This window comes from Alligator sinensis, unplaced genomic scaffold, assembly GCF_000455745.1.
Source record: "Alligator sinensis unplaced genomic scaffold, ASM45574v1 scaffold308_1, whole genome shotgun sequence".
Classification (NCBI taxonomy): domain Eukaryota; kingdom Metazoa; phylum Chordata; order Crocodylia; family Alligatoridae; genus Alligator; species Alligator sinensis.
This window is the reverse complement of record NW_005842041.1, coordinates 1,078,258-1,092,943: the sequence shown is the minus strand read 5'-3', so window position 1 is coordinate 1,092,943 and position 14,686 is coordinate 1,078,258. Positions and strand designations below refer to the sequence as shown.

Here is a 14,686-nt window from a genome sequence, read left to right as displayed (position 1 = left end):
AAGAGCGGTGAGCCGGCGGCGGGGCAGGAGCTTCAGCCCGCGTCTGTTGCGCTCCGTGGGCTCTGACGGCGGCACCGCGCGGCGCGGGAGGGAGGTGAGCGCTGCCGCGTGAGGGGACTTTGCATGGATGCTGCTGCTGCTGCAGCTTTGCTTCCCCCCGTCCAGCAAGGGATGGATCTGCAGCTTCCCCTTCCCCGGGCTTTGCGTCCCTCTTCCCCCCCACTCTGTTGCTGCTTTCCCCCACGGAGAGCTCCAGGAGAGCCCCCGGTTGTGGGGGGAGCACTCTGCTGCTAGAGCCAGCCTTGCTAGGCAGAGTTAGGAGCTGGATCTGCTGCTGCGGGGTGGTTGGTTGTAGCCGTGTTGGTTTAAGGACAGAGGCAGACGAGGCTCTTTGGGTAAATGTAGTCTCTTAGTAGAGTAGCTTAGCAGTTGGGGGAAAATGGTCTTTGCAAGCCTTGGGACATAAACAGCCTTCTTCAGGCACAGGGAGGACTCTTGAGTTGATCTAATAAAAGAGATCCCATTTACCCAGAGCACCTTGTCTGATCTGATCTGATCTGCTGGGGATTTTGGTAGCACTGGCCTCTGGGAGTCTGTGGGGAAGGGGAAAGGCTTCAGTTGCTCCAGCTCTCAATGGCTTGAAATATAAGCCTGGAGTGCCCAGTAGCCCTTGCCCAGCTGACACAGCAGGTTCTGAGGTGCCCCTTGCCTTGGCCTGACGTGCTGAGGGGGGCCTGGGTGGTGTGTGTATCCATCAGCACAGGCAATCTGTGGAGGAGCCCAAAGTGACCCCTCTGGGTCTGGGGAGTCGGGCTGCCTCTCTGCTCTACTCTTCCCTTCCCACCCCTCTCACATTTCCAACCATATATTTCCCTGCTGCCAAGGGTTAGTGGAGACAGGCTGCTGATGTGTACCTGCATATGGCAGGACAGGCCAAGAGTTTTTTGTCTTTTTTTCTCCAAAGAGCTTGAGCTTTTGTTCAGGGGTGATGCTTTTTTATCAGGTGATACCCCTGATATCACGGGGGTGGGAAATACTTTCTTTTTCAGATGTGCTTGGCTCCACTTGTGAAACTTCTGGCCAGACTTTGAAAAGAGTGTAGCAGAGCCTGTTAAAACTTGGCAGTTTATTTGAGTGCCTCAGTAGGAAGTGAGCTGTTTGGAGCAATCTTGCTTGGATGCCTAATAGAGATGCGCTGAGCCTGGATAAATTACGTAGAGCTTGGTCTATTATTACTGCTGCTATTATTGAATTGCAGTTATGCTAGAGGGTGTAGGGGCATGTTCTGCCATCTCCTGTACAAACTTAAAATACTGTCTCTCAGTATTGTTGTTGTTGATTCAGCTCCTATAATAGGATGTCTTAGGGGACAAATGACCAATGTACAGTGGCCTATGTTAATTGAAAGCCATTGCTTCCCAAAACAAAGGCTTTAAAGTTGTCTCTGTCAAGCATGTTTCAAAGATGGGTGCTGCTAAATACAGTTTATAACACCAATCAACCTCTTTAATGTGGTGTGTGTGTGTTAAACATGGATTTTGTCCGGCTAGGTCTAGCCTAGACTGTTGTTCCCGTAATAGAAGCAATTAAACTTATAAGAGGTGTGCCCATAATATGTTTTATGGCTAAGGACAGAGATTACACACAAACTGGTATAAGTGATCGGAAACTGGTTCAAATCTGTAACACAACAGAAGTTCAGTGCGTGTAAACGGCTTTCAAAATAGCCAAACCCAATTTAAGATAAACCTGGATGGATGTAGTATCAGACTTAAGTGATTTTAACCTAAATCAGTTAATCGGGCTCTGCACAAGGTAGGCAGGTTACCCTTGGCCTAAACTGTCTACTCCCTCTGAGCAGGGAGGCGAGCTCTAGTGCCCCTCTGGCTTCTGGTCTGGGCCACTGCAGGCATGTGGTTGCATTTCTGGAATCAAGAGTAAACGTCTGCTCACTTGCTTCTTGGTTCAATCTATGCAGTTTAGACTAACCTGAGAAGATTGAATCAATTCAGCCTCAGACTTTTTAACTATGTGTACTTGGCCTATTGTGGTTTGATTATATCAGACATGTAGTCCCTGTCCTGAGCAATAGGGAGTAAGATGCATGCCATTCAAATGGTGGAGAAAATGTCAAAGTATAAAAATGAAAATGGATATTTAAATGTGGAATCTCTGTAGTCTGCAACTTGGCCAATACTATTTGACCTCCCATAGATCTCATGGCAGATGTGAATCTCGAGGAAGGGGAAGGTATCATGGATATCTTCATGGGTGCTAGTCTATGCATTTGTGACGGTAGGGAAGATGGTGTAAGGAATGTGGGCAGGTGGGGTCTTGGGCCCCATGCACAGTGGCTGATGTGTTGTTTTGTTTTGTTTTGGGTTTTTTTGTGGTTTTTCCGGCACGGTTACGCAGAAACATTGTTTTTGAACATGGTAAGCTTGCTGCTCTTGTTAGCAAATGTGACTGCTAATTTTGGCTTTTCCAGTTTTTTGGGTACCCACCTTGAGATAACTCAGACAAGCTTGATTACTTTTAGAGGGTAGTGCTTTCTAAAATGTGGGCCCTTTCAGGAATCAAAATTCAGGCTCCCAAAATAACCTTTCACTTTTGGAATGTGTAGAACGCTGCATACCTGCGGCTGCAGTGCTAAAACTGTTTGAAGAGTGGTTCAAACATGACTTCAGGTCACAGTGTATATACAGGGCCTCTACTGTGACTTGAATGACTTCTCTTAGCTGCTTTGGCTTGAGGTAAAACCTAACTGTTTAGTGTTCCTCTGGTGAAGCTAAGGTCTGCTATTTGTGCTTTTTATAAAATGAAACTCTTAAAAATTTGATTAAGAGAATTGCTTGTCTGGCAACTCTTGATCTTCTTCATCAAAACCTTAGGTCTTGTCTGGCTACAAAGTGGCCTGTCAGTTTGCATATTAAAAAGTAAATCTGGATTATTATTATTATTATGGTACATCTTAGTTCATCCTTTGTCTAACAGAGGGTGATGGGAGAGATTTAAGGGTTTGGAAGGTGAATATCTTCAAAGAAAAGGAATAGGTATGGACTTAGAGGAAAGGGTGATATAGGGCAGTGTTTCTCAATCGGGGGTCCATGGCCCCTGGGGTGCTGCGAGCAGAATTGGGGGGGGGGGCTGTGAATCTGGTGTAATCACCTCCAAAGTCAGCTGGGGCAGCCCATGCCTGGGCTGAGCCCGCTGCTGGTACCAGGTTCACGGAACGTCACAGATTCTCCTCTTTAAAGGAGAAACCTGCAATTTCCCACATTTTCTCCTTGCAGGCTGGCAGCATTCCAGCCTGCAATGGGCTGTTTGGTGCTGGGTGGGAGAGTGGGAGGAGGCTACTACAGCGGATGGTGCCACATACATGTGTGCACATGCAAGTGGCAGCCAGACAGCGGTAAAGAACACCACCTCCATGCTGGTAAATTTCTGAAGCCCTGTGCCGGGTGTTGATGCAGCCTGGCTGGACCAGCCAGCTGGACCCAGTGTAGGAGGGTGGAGCAGGATGGTGAGGTTTATTGCTGCCTCAGCCTCCAGGACCCCCATGCCAGCCATGCTGCCAGCAGCAGGAAGAGTAATGGCCTGGGAGGAGAGGGGCATAGGTGATGTGTAGGGGGGCCATGGGGGGGTGTGTGGCCCCCCCCGAGATTGATGGTCACCACTGACTTCTGTGGGCTGTTGCTGCTTGCCTCCCACCCTAGCTGCTGATGGCGTCTGTGGGTGGTCCCCATGTGTCCTCACCCCTGCCACTGATTCTGGAGGCTGTGGGTGCTTCTCCCTTGCTGTTTGCCACCATGGTGCCCTGCCAGTCTTGGGAGGCCCCAGTTGTTCAAGGCGGGGCATGTTGCCATTGCTTCTTCCTGCTGCTGGAGGTGCAGTCAGACCATGCCCTGTTCTTGCCTCCCACCCCACGTGGGTTGGGAGTGCGGGGCACCGTCGAGGCCAGGGGGCTGCAGGTCAGGAGTGAGGGGGGCCTTGAGTCCAAAAAGGTTGAGAACCACTGATACAGGCAGACAACTTTCTTTGGGCAAATGTGATTTTTATTGAACCAACCTTCGGTGGTATAGGGCAGCGTTTCCCAATCTGTTCCAGCCCTAGGCACACTTGCATTAATAAAATTTTTCCGTGGCACACTTGGTAAGACATTCCTCATCCTCATACCTATTCTAGCTCATTGTCATGGCAAAATTCTGCAGCACGCTTGTTCATTTCTGACGGCATACTTGTGCCACGGCACACTGGTTGGGAAACGGTAATTATAGGGTAATTTAAAGTTGGGCTGTTGTAACCAAGCTTGTGGCAAAGATGTACAAAGAAAGCCCTACCTTCTGTTAGTGTCAGAGTGGGGGGGAGGGAGGGGTAGGTTGAAAGTCCACTGGCAAGTTGAAAGTCTTTACAGGCCCACTAAGCATCAGGATCAGTCATCTAGTTCCTCTCCTGCATCAAAGTAAGACTTGCTAAGCTTTGCTTTGTAAATTCAACAGTGGCTAAAATAGGTTACTTTCACCAGATAGTATGTGGAAGCATTATTGCATTAACCTTTTTAATTTAAAAAACCTGAGGGGAAGGGGAAGACGGGGTTACCAGTAACTTGATGAAGATTCCTTCCATTTTAGGAAGTTGGAAGCAGTCTGAGCCTATGAAGTAAGATCAGGAGCTCTGTTTTCTTCTATTCTCTTACACTCAGAACTTCCACTGACTTCAGCAAAATAGCTCTGCTGGTGTTATTTAGGTTGGAAATTGGACTAGGGTCACCCAGATGTCACCTAAGCAAGTGTGGCCTGGTGGAAGATTACTCTAAAGAAGATTTTCCATTTTATGGAAATGGAAAGTACTGTAATTTTAATCTGCTCTGAATGAGAAGTCCATTACTATTTCCTTAACTCTCTCCCCTTTCAGGCATCTAAACTCCAATACCTCTTTTTTTGTCTATTTCTGCAGTGCATTGTATATCTAAATAATAGATGCAGAGTGCAATGAAAGCTGAAATGAAGAATCTGTTTTGTAACAGATGCAGAGTTCTCTGTAGCCTAAATAGAACTGTCAAAAATGGGCAGTAGCTCTTGCTTTTAGTTACAAAAGCACAATGTGTTAATTGTGAACAGTTGCAAATTTCTCCTCATGTAATGGAGGAGCAGAGATGATGAGGGTTTTATTTAAGTCATTTAGTTAATGGAATTGAGTAATGGGGCTTAGTGAAAGTTTCAAGCACTAGTGTGTTCTAATCTGATCTATTTGGCTTGCAAATATCAATGAAGCTTGTGGTGCAGTGTGTGTGGGGCACCAATTGGTACAGGTTGTATTAAAGTAGCAAGATGCAGAATAACCAAGCTAGTTACTGTTTTTCATTTGTCCTAATGTTTACAGTACTGTACTGCTGGTTATGATTCCTTGTGTGAAGTTGGGAACAGCAAAACATATGTGGAAAGCTTTGACCTTTTTTAAAATTTTGCTTATAATCCATTAAATGTTTTTATGTAATGCAACACATGCAGTGTCTGGACTTTAAAGTTTAGCGAGATGCATATATATACTTTAGCTGAAAATGTTTTTTATTTTTAAGTAAACCCTTTAAAACTATGACTAACAATATAATTCTTTTTTAAACTTCCTTGCAGCATTTGAAACTAAAATTTTCTCTTAACTTGTAATTTAGATTTGTGACAATTTATAACGTACTTGACTTGAGTCATTTTGCATAAGTATCTTTAATAGCACCTATTTTTGTGGCTGAGTAATTGGCAGTGCTATTTAAAAACAAAAAACAAAAAAAACCCCAAACCACTTACATTTGTCACCTTTTTGAAGCTCTGCAGTTCTTTCTCACTTGCACTATAGATGCTGTATATTGAGGTGTAATAATAACATGCAAATAACATAGTTGGTTACAGCTATCAGAAGACCAGTGACTGAACTGGAGGATAATGGTACGTCAAGACTGAACAAGTAGCAGAATGCATTAGTTTATGCAAGTGATGTATGTATATGCAGATTACCTCAAAAATGTTGCTTTGCTGTTGCCCATGTAAATTGCATCTGAACTTCCAACTGCATTTCTAGCAAAATTAATTGTAACACCGAGTGTTATGCAAATATGCACTTCCATTAGAGGAACTCTGCTTGGAATTATGTCAATAGTATTGACTAGAAACGAGTAGAAAAGCCCCCCAAATAGGTTTGTTTCATTTATACGTTATATGGGAATACTAACAACTCTGTGCAAGAGGGGTAATGGTTGTAGTTTTTTATATTTCTAACATCAAACCTTTTTAAAAGCAGGATTGTACTAATGCATTGGGCTACTTTCATTTAGTGACTCTAGTGTTTCAATATAAACTGAATGAATTCTTTCTAAGCTTTGATAGTCTTTCATAGATTCTGGACCTTTAGGAGCACAAGGGACTGGAGATCATGTAGTCTGACCTCCTGTTTCAGAGCCCATAGAATTTTGCCTAGCTCTCCATGCGTTGAGCCTAGTAACTTGCATTTCACTAAAGCTGGCCCTCTGGAAAGGCATACAGTTCTGATGTTTAATCAGTTTTGGTGTTCAAGAACTTTATTTAACTTTTAATTTGAGATGGGTGATTCTTTATGCCTCTCTGCTAGATTAAATACAGGTCATGAATTTATCATTTGAGGCCTTTTAATCAGGCTTTGGTTTTGAACTTCTCATTCTGTAACTTCTGGGTGTGGGTGAATGTGCCAAATAATAGCTTTCAGCATTTTGCTTTTTCTGTTGGGACAGTGTACTCCTCAAACTCTTTGTACAGATTACATACCTTTTTTTGGTAAATTGATGGAATTGACAACTATTGCAGTTGCAGGTACTCTGACACTTGGCCAGGAGTAGATTTTATTTATTTATTGTTTATTTATTTTTTTAAACAGCATCATCATATGAAAAGACAAGAACACAGGTCCAGCACTTTTTTTTTTTTTAATTGCGATTACAGTTTTGTTTTCCTCCTCTAACGATAATAAATATGGGAGAGGGAATTGGGTGATATCAGGGCCATGTGCAGGGTAAATGGTGCTCTCTTCAAATACTTGGTACTTAGTGCTAATCTGGAAAACTGGTTCTTATGCATATGTGAATTCCATTTCTTTGGGCCAGATTGACCATTTAAACTATCTTGATTCTGACATTGCACGCCTGCCTGAGAGCTATTCCAGAAGCAGGCTCTCTGTTGGGCGAGAGACAGGTTATCAGTATTCTTCATGATTTGAAGCCACAGTAAGGCCATTTCTCCAGTTAACATGAGGCTTCTCTTCATGAAGTATCCTTGTGAAAATGAATTATAACAGCTGGATACAATGAATATCACTGCAGTCAGTGTTTGCTGCTTCTTTGGTAAAGATGGCAGCATCCAGAGGTGTTGGCATTTCCTTCCCAAATTTAAATGGAGATTGGGAGGGAGAAGCTGTCCATGATTGCAACGCTGAAAGGAGTTTTTTATGGGAAATAGTGCTGGATTGAATAACCAAATGAGAAAAATGAAAACCTGTAACAACAAATGCCTTCCCAGAGCTGGGATTATTCCTTTGGGGGTACCAAACCCTGAGAAATAAGTCTTCTGGCTTCACTGGGTTGTTTTGCTGCCTTAGGATTTATTTCGGTATTCCATGTGCAAGTTCTGACTTCCTACGACTACTGCGACCACTTTCCCTTCTGCAGTCTATAACAATCTCAGAGGGGTGTTGCAATTTTGGACCTTCCTGGGATTCACTTGGTATGGCTTGCTGTCAGAAATGGGTATCAAACTGAGTTGCTGCTTGGATCTGGCATAATAGTTTATATGTCCCTTTTAGCTACTGCACGGATGTCTGAGGGTTTTCTATATTGGATTATATCGTTCTTTGATATCCATGGGTGGAAGCTGCTGAAAGTAGTGCACAAGTAATGTTGGTTCTGATCTATTCAAGCTCTGCTATCCAGGCCACTTTTGTTTACAGGTATCTTAGTGCTTTTGACCCCGACACAACACATTCTCCTTTGTCTACTTTCTCTCCTAGTTTTCCTCCCTAGTCCCCAATGTGATGAACACCAGTCACTGGAGATATTACCTCTCTCAAGGGCTCTTGAAATAGTGTAAAAGCAGAAGCGGATAGCTCCAAAGGTGCGGAGTTCAGAAGTGGTTTGATATTACATTCTCTGAAATGACTGTGCTGGAAACGGATCCACTACTTCCAGTGCTTTAGGTGATTAAAGTCCTTAACTCATTCTCTTCTGTGTACTGAACATATTTTTGTCACAGGTGAAAAATTAAATTTAGTAGTCTTTGTACACAAATCACTTGTGCATGGCAACTACTGTATAAGTTTTGTTTGAGAGACCAGCACTGGGGAAGATGTTGAGAGAGCTGTCGCTAAGAGATTCCATAGCATAGATTCCAAATCTGGCTAGAGAATTGATCTTTTACATTTGCAAGAACACTAAGCCCTGTTTAAAAAATGTAGGTGGGTAAGGGGACAATGGGCAAAAGAAGCCAGATCTTAGTCTTTTAGGGACTCCTGGCATGTAGGCAGGGAAAACCCAGGGATGGCATGTGGATGTTGTTGTACCTGGCTTTGGGCACTTTAATCATGCTACCCATGCTACTGCATGTACTTTTATACCTCCCCCCTCCCATCCAAAACCGGACAGAACCAATGGGTAAATTTCTACTATCTCCAAGGTCTCAAACATCTCCAGTTGGAAACAGTGTGTCTACTGGCTCTTGGAGATGTTCTTGGGATGTTTTGCATGTGTTCTTGAGGGTAACATAAGGCATGCCCAGCACTGTTCTGATGGTGACCCCATACTCTTTTTCAACACGGATGCATGTGGAGTGGGAACAAGTAGTCGGGGCTTATTTCTTGATAGTGGTGAGCGTGGCCTTCATTCACAGACACAGTATAGATTTGCTTACAGGCAACTTCTATGCTTTCTTGCTAGCTGAGAGGAATTGGCAGAATGTCTCAGACCTGAGATCCACCTATGCCAGGATTCTGTTCCTGGGAGTGCCCAGGACCAGATACTTCAGTTTCACAGCAGGCCAGTGTGGGATAATCTCTCATCTTCATCTTGGGTTTTGTTTTGATCATTGAGATGGATACTTCATTTAAACCCTAAAGCATGAGGCTTATTCTTTTTAGCATTTTAGTTCCATGCAAATGTCTTTATGTAAGAAAGAAAAAAAAAAAGTGTTACATTCTCTACCTTTTAGTGACTTAATTTGGCAATAAGTATTATGGTGTACAGAGGAACAAAAAATGAGGAGAAACATCCAAAGGAATGTATTTCCTCTTGTTGGTTTAACTTCCACCTCCTGATTTCACTGGCCATCCTCTTTATTGAGTTATGAGGTAAGAAGAAAAGACTGATCTCCAGGGACTCGGATATCGACTGAGGAACAATCTGTCTACTAGCCCCTGGAGATGTTCTTAGGGTCTTTTCTACTTTTTCCGTCCTGATTTACTATATGTGCTCTTTTGTCTTGTTCATAATCTTTTCATTCTCTGTGTATGCAAGAGTTTCCAAGCACTTGACTACTCTCTGAATCCCCTTCTAGTTCTGCGTGGCCCTCATAGAAAGGCTGACTGTTGCTGTACATGTTATTCCAAATGAGGGCACACCAGTGACTTGTGTAATGGCATTGTGATTGACCCCATGTTGTTCTTTGTACCCTTATATTGTGCATCGTTTTTGACTGCAGTTGCACACTGTTCAGATGCTTTCTCCAATGATCTCCCTTCCCCTTGAGTTGTTGGGAGTCCGGCCTTGCTGGTCCCAAGTTCTGATCCAGTAGTGACAGACCAGTTTCTTTGGGTAAATCTGTCTTTTATTAGACCAACTCAAATAGCTGGAAAACTATCCAGGTCCAATAACAAAACGTTCTAGAAGTACTGACCAATAGTACTGTTCTGTGGCTGTTTTTTTGTTTCTTTGGGTTGTTTTTTTTTCCGAGAAATTATTTGTTTCAGTGATGTATTTGCTAACCATGTTGGTCTGAGACTAAAAGAAATGCAAAACTCTAGAACTCTTGGTTTAGAGAGGATACCTTTTTATTAGACTGACAGAAAAAGATTTTTTTTGTGATTTTTTTTTTTTTTTCTTAGTTCGTCTAATAAAAGGTATCTTCTCTAAGCCAAGAGTTCTAGAGTTTTGCATTTCTTTATGTAGTTATGAAGAGCAAAGTTTGACTGACTTAAGATGGATGTCCCCTAAGCTGAAGCTTCTTGTTAAATTCCAAAGTTTGGAGTGTGTGGGAGTGAGCTTAAAAATTGGCTTTCATGCTGTATGTTGACTCTCACTCTTTTTAAACAGCAACTGTTAGGTTAAACTAGAGGCTGGGAATCTTCACAACTACCCCTAGAATGGTGCGGCATCTGCAACTGAATGTGTTTGCTTAGGTGCATAAACATGGCTGCGTAGAATCCAACTTCTGTATGAGTTCTCTACCTTTTGTTTCATGAACTGTTAAATAGGAAAGGGAGGTGTCACACGCAACAGTTTTGGGCAGCTGTGTCAAAAACAGACAAAAGTTAGCTTTCTCTAAATATTGGCTTTCCTTCCCGGACACCCCCCCCCGCCCCGGTCAGCATATGGCAATCCAGAGACTCTTTAGAAGTAAACCCAACCTATTCTCCCTTGAAGAAGGGAGGAAGACCTGCTGACTGCATTTGCTGTCCTGGGTGGGGGAGTTCTTCTTGGCATCTGTCAGCGTTTTGAGGGTGGGGATGGCACAAATACTGCAATTTCATAGCTACAGCATTTTTGTTTTAAACTTGTAGGTGAGGAAAATAGTAATTTCTCAATTATAATGTGAGAGTAATAAATGACAACAGACTTACATTTTTGACAAGGACCTAAAATCATGCACAAACACTTTATTTTCACATATACATTTACTTCCTAGGGGGGGGAAAAAAATTAGTTCTGAAAGTTTACTTGTCTCTGTGACTTTCAGGTCAGCACGTGTGCGCGCACCCACACATGCACGCACACGCACGCACACACACACACACCCCCCGGAATAAAATGGTTTGGTAGCTCTCTCTCCTGTTTTCTACAACCCAGCTAAATTTCATGCCATGTCTTTTCTAGTCAGTGGCTTTTTTTTCAGTCCTGGCGTTCTGCCTGATGACAAACTCTACCCAGTGTTTTGCCTCATTCATTTCAATGTCCCTGTAAGGGAAACATCAGTTAACTGGTAAACTAGGGCTCAATTTAACCTTTAACTCTCCATAGCTTCACTGGGGCTGTGGAGCCAAACTGAAACAGAGATTTGGTCTTCATCAAGTAGGTGTGACAGGGAAGACCCAGCCAAAAGATTTCCGGAGAAAGAAGCGTTTTGTTCTCTTTTTTGATATCACTTCATAGGAAACTGGATGTTTGAAGTAAATTCTACCATGATGTTTGTGTGGGGTGGTTAATTTGTTAATGAATAATTTGTTGGAATTTGCTTTTTTTTTAAAATTCAGGTTACCCAGTTGCCTATTACTTGTTACGTTCTGAATGGATAACTTAAGGAGTTTTTACTCTTTTGGTTTGATATCTGAAGCCTGAAATTTGAGCTGTTGCTTAGTTGCCCTTCTTCTGGGGGGAGGGAGCAGAGGTATCACTGGCCTTCTGGAGGATGTTTACTTTGTAACTGGGTTTCTGCTGAGAACATTCCAAGGAAGCGAATGTAATTTCACAGGCTAAAACTTCTGTTTAGAAGGTGCCGTCTAACTCGATTGTATAAATGTGTATGGAAAGGAAAAACAAATGCAAAACCTTTTCATCCCCCACCCCCATATTGGTCCAGCTCTAATTTCTCTAGATGTTGACTTGTGAACAAAATTTAACTTTCAGATATACCCCCTTACTGCTTCCACAAAAACACCACCCCACCCTTGCGTTTTCCGGCTTCCGGTCTTTCTGCTGAGTAGTATTTCTGTTCCTACAGAAATCTGTTGGCAAACTGGACAGCTGTTGAAGTAGAAAGCCACTGGGGGATGCCTAAATGATTCCGTTATGGAGATATTCAACAGTAATTGGTATTTGTGAGTTTTTCAGAAACTCTTAAATTGAACATAATTCCTAGACAGCAAAGTGTAATTTTGAACTCCATGACTTTTAGAGTTGCTAATAACTTAGCTACTAGAAATTTTCAGAAAAACTGAATTTTTGTGGGAAATATTGGAAACCTGCCACAGTAGACATTCAAAAGCACAACATACACGAAGATAGAGTTGATGACATTTTGCAAATAAGTCAAACCATATGAAGCAAGTGGTAGAAGAATTTTAGGTGGTTGAGCATTTTTGAAAATCCATCTATGTTCACTAAAAGTTGTTTTAAGAAAAAAATGTTTTAACTTGGGCTTTGTGTATATGCGTGTACACATCTTTCATGCATAATATGTAAAATAAGCTCCTTCTGTACCTCACTTCTCACTCGTCTACTCTTCCCAGATAAAAGGTGTAGAACTGATTCGTACTATGAAAAATACCATAATTGTGCTTAATCTGCAATGCTTGCCATAAACTAAAAGAGAATAACTCTCTTCGCGATTAGGATTGTCCTATTTCCAAAAGAAATCGGCCTAAATGCTGCTGAATGACTCATGGGGCCTTGCGTACACATGCAGTTAAACAGTGCTAAGCGTTGGTTCATCTGTGTCATTGCTATCTGGTAGGAGTGCACTGATAGAGATTTTGGGGGCCAAGACTGATAGCCGATTTTAAGGAAGCATATCGGCCGATACCAATCTGAATTTTGATACAGCTGCATGCAGCTGGTAAGGCTGTTGCAGTGAAAGGAGAGGTAGGGGAGCAGATCAACACCCCCCCCCCCCCCCCGGCGGTAAAGGAGGGAGTGGAGCTGGGGTAGGCACTGCCCAGCCAGGGCAGGGTGTGTGCGTGATGGAGCTGTGGCTCATCCAGAGGGGTGCTCCCGCTGCTGCTCCTGCCGCTTGTCTGGGAGGGCCCCCGGGTGGGTGGCATGTGCCCCCGTATCTGTGCTGGTTGGGGTGGGCAGCAGTGGTGCCTCTGGGAAGGGGACTCTTGGGGCGGGGGGGCTGCAGCCACCCCAAACTTCGCCGTAGCCCCTGGCCCCAGCCCACAACCCACATGGCCTGCTCCACCCAGATCTGGGGTCACCCCCTGCCCCATGTCATTTTGGACGAGCCACGGGAGCAGCAGTGGGAGCCTCCCCCCTCTCTCCCCTGCACCCTAGGACCGCCGCAGCTCTGTCCCATGCCTGTCCTGCCCTGGCTGGGCAGCACCTACCACAGTCCCACCCCCCTCACCCCTCATTCATTTGCCCCCCATGCCCCTTCCCTCCCCCCTCCCCTTTCACCACAACAGACTTACCAGCTGCACACAGGTCTTCAAGCTGTCGAGCTATGCTCCTTGCTGCCTACATGCTGTGCTGTGCCTGCTCTCACACAGGCATTTATCAGGCTGATTTCCAGTTATAGTCAGTCTTCTTTATTGGTGCCGATCCAGTATCGGACCAAAGTAGAGGTGCACCGATACAATCTGGTAAGTTTTTGCATAGTCTAAATGAGGTTTAGAACTGCCTGAAGTTAGACCATGGTATCCTCTCAAACAAGAGGCGATACCGAAGTTGTAGTGTTTTGTAACTGAGTAGCTGGCTATCTTAAAACACAGCAGTGTCTGGTTCCTTGTTATACTATATTCCAGATAACGATGAGTGGCTATCCTTTCTGACCACTTATTGATTGATTGATTGATTGGACCTGTCATACATCAATCTTAATGAAAACTTTCTCAGCCTGAAATGGAAGACTGTCAGAATCTTTCTTTTACCATCTTTTTCTGTGCCTGGTTTGCTTATCTTGAACCAATAGCAGGAAGATGACCATTTATTTTCTGCACCACTACACTGGGTTATGGGGGCACTACCATAACCCAGTGTAGTGAAACAGGAGATGAGATTTGAAACCTTGGGGGAGCTACTTGAAGTTTTGTCTAATCTAGTGAGATCTTGGAAACCAAACCTGTTCATATGTTCATGTTGTCATTGTCATGGTCTTGTGGTAAATAGATGTTGTCATTGACCAAGACAATCCATGTCCCATAGAAGAGCAATTATCTGCATTGAGTGACTTGAAGTGACATCCAGGTCAGGAGACAGCGGTGTTCACTCCCTTGCTGACTGAGATGTTATTCTGATCCTTTTCAGGGAAATGAAAAAATGCCCCTTGACTTGGATGCAAGCCTCCTAAGTCTACCTTGTCATGAGTGAAATGAGTTCCTTTCAAGAATTATGCCCCTCTCTTTTGAGAAGCAGGTTACAAATAAAAGTAGTGAGTGACTGAACAAAGACTATTTAATGTAAAGAATCCTCTTGGATTCCTTGCATCAAAAAGCTGGAGGAAAAAGCAGGAAAACTTAGTCAACTTCAAATGCACAAACTACCCTGTTTTGTGTTAACTTGGGAGGAGGACAGAAAGGGCTTTGTGACTGAACAGCAAAAAAACTAGCTTGGGAAACTGGATAGAGCTATGTATCACCCTTGGTACTGTTACTCTTCGGTCCAAAGTAAATCCCAAATTGGGGATTTATTCTAGTTAGGAGACATTTAATAATGGAAATAAAAATCTTTGTTTCCAAAAGCTCTGAAATAGTAGGAACAGGAGGCATCTTAAACAAAAGATTTTTGTCGTGTCTCCCCACCCCC

At 43.5% G+C, this 14,686-nt stretch overlaps 1 protein-coding gene across 8 annotated transcripts in view; it reads left to right on the top strand.

The window, feature by feature from the left end:
- KANK1 (KN motif and ankyrin repeat domains 1) overlaps positions 1-14,686 on the top strand; it is a 191,245-nt gene continuing 176,559 nt past the window's right edge. For 5 of the 8 annotated variants that reach the window (XM_025202958.1, XM_025202966.1, XM_025202959.1 and 2 more), the window contains exon 1: positions 1-94. The gene's annotated coding sequence lies outside the window, so the exon portion shown is untranslated. The remainder of the gene's footprint in view (positions 95-14,686) is intronic. The other 3 variants (XM_025202965.1, XM_025202962.1, XM_025202960.1) reach the window with 3 other exon arrangements.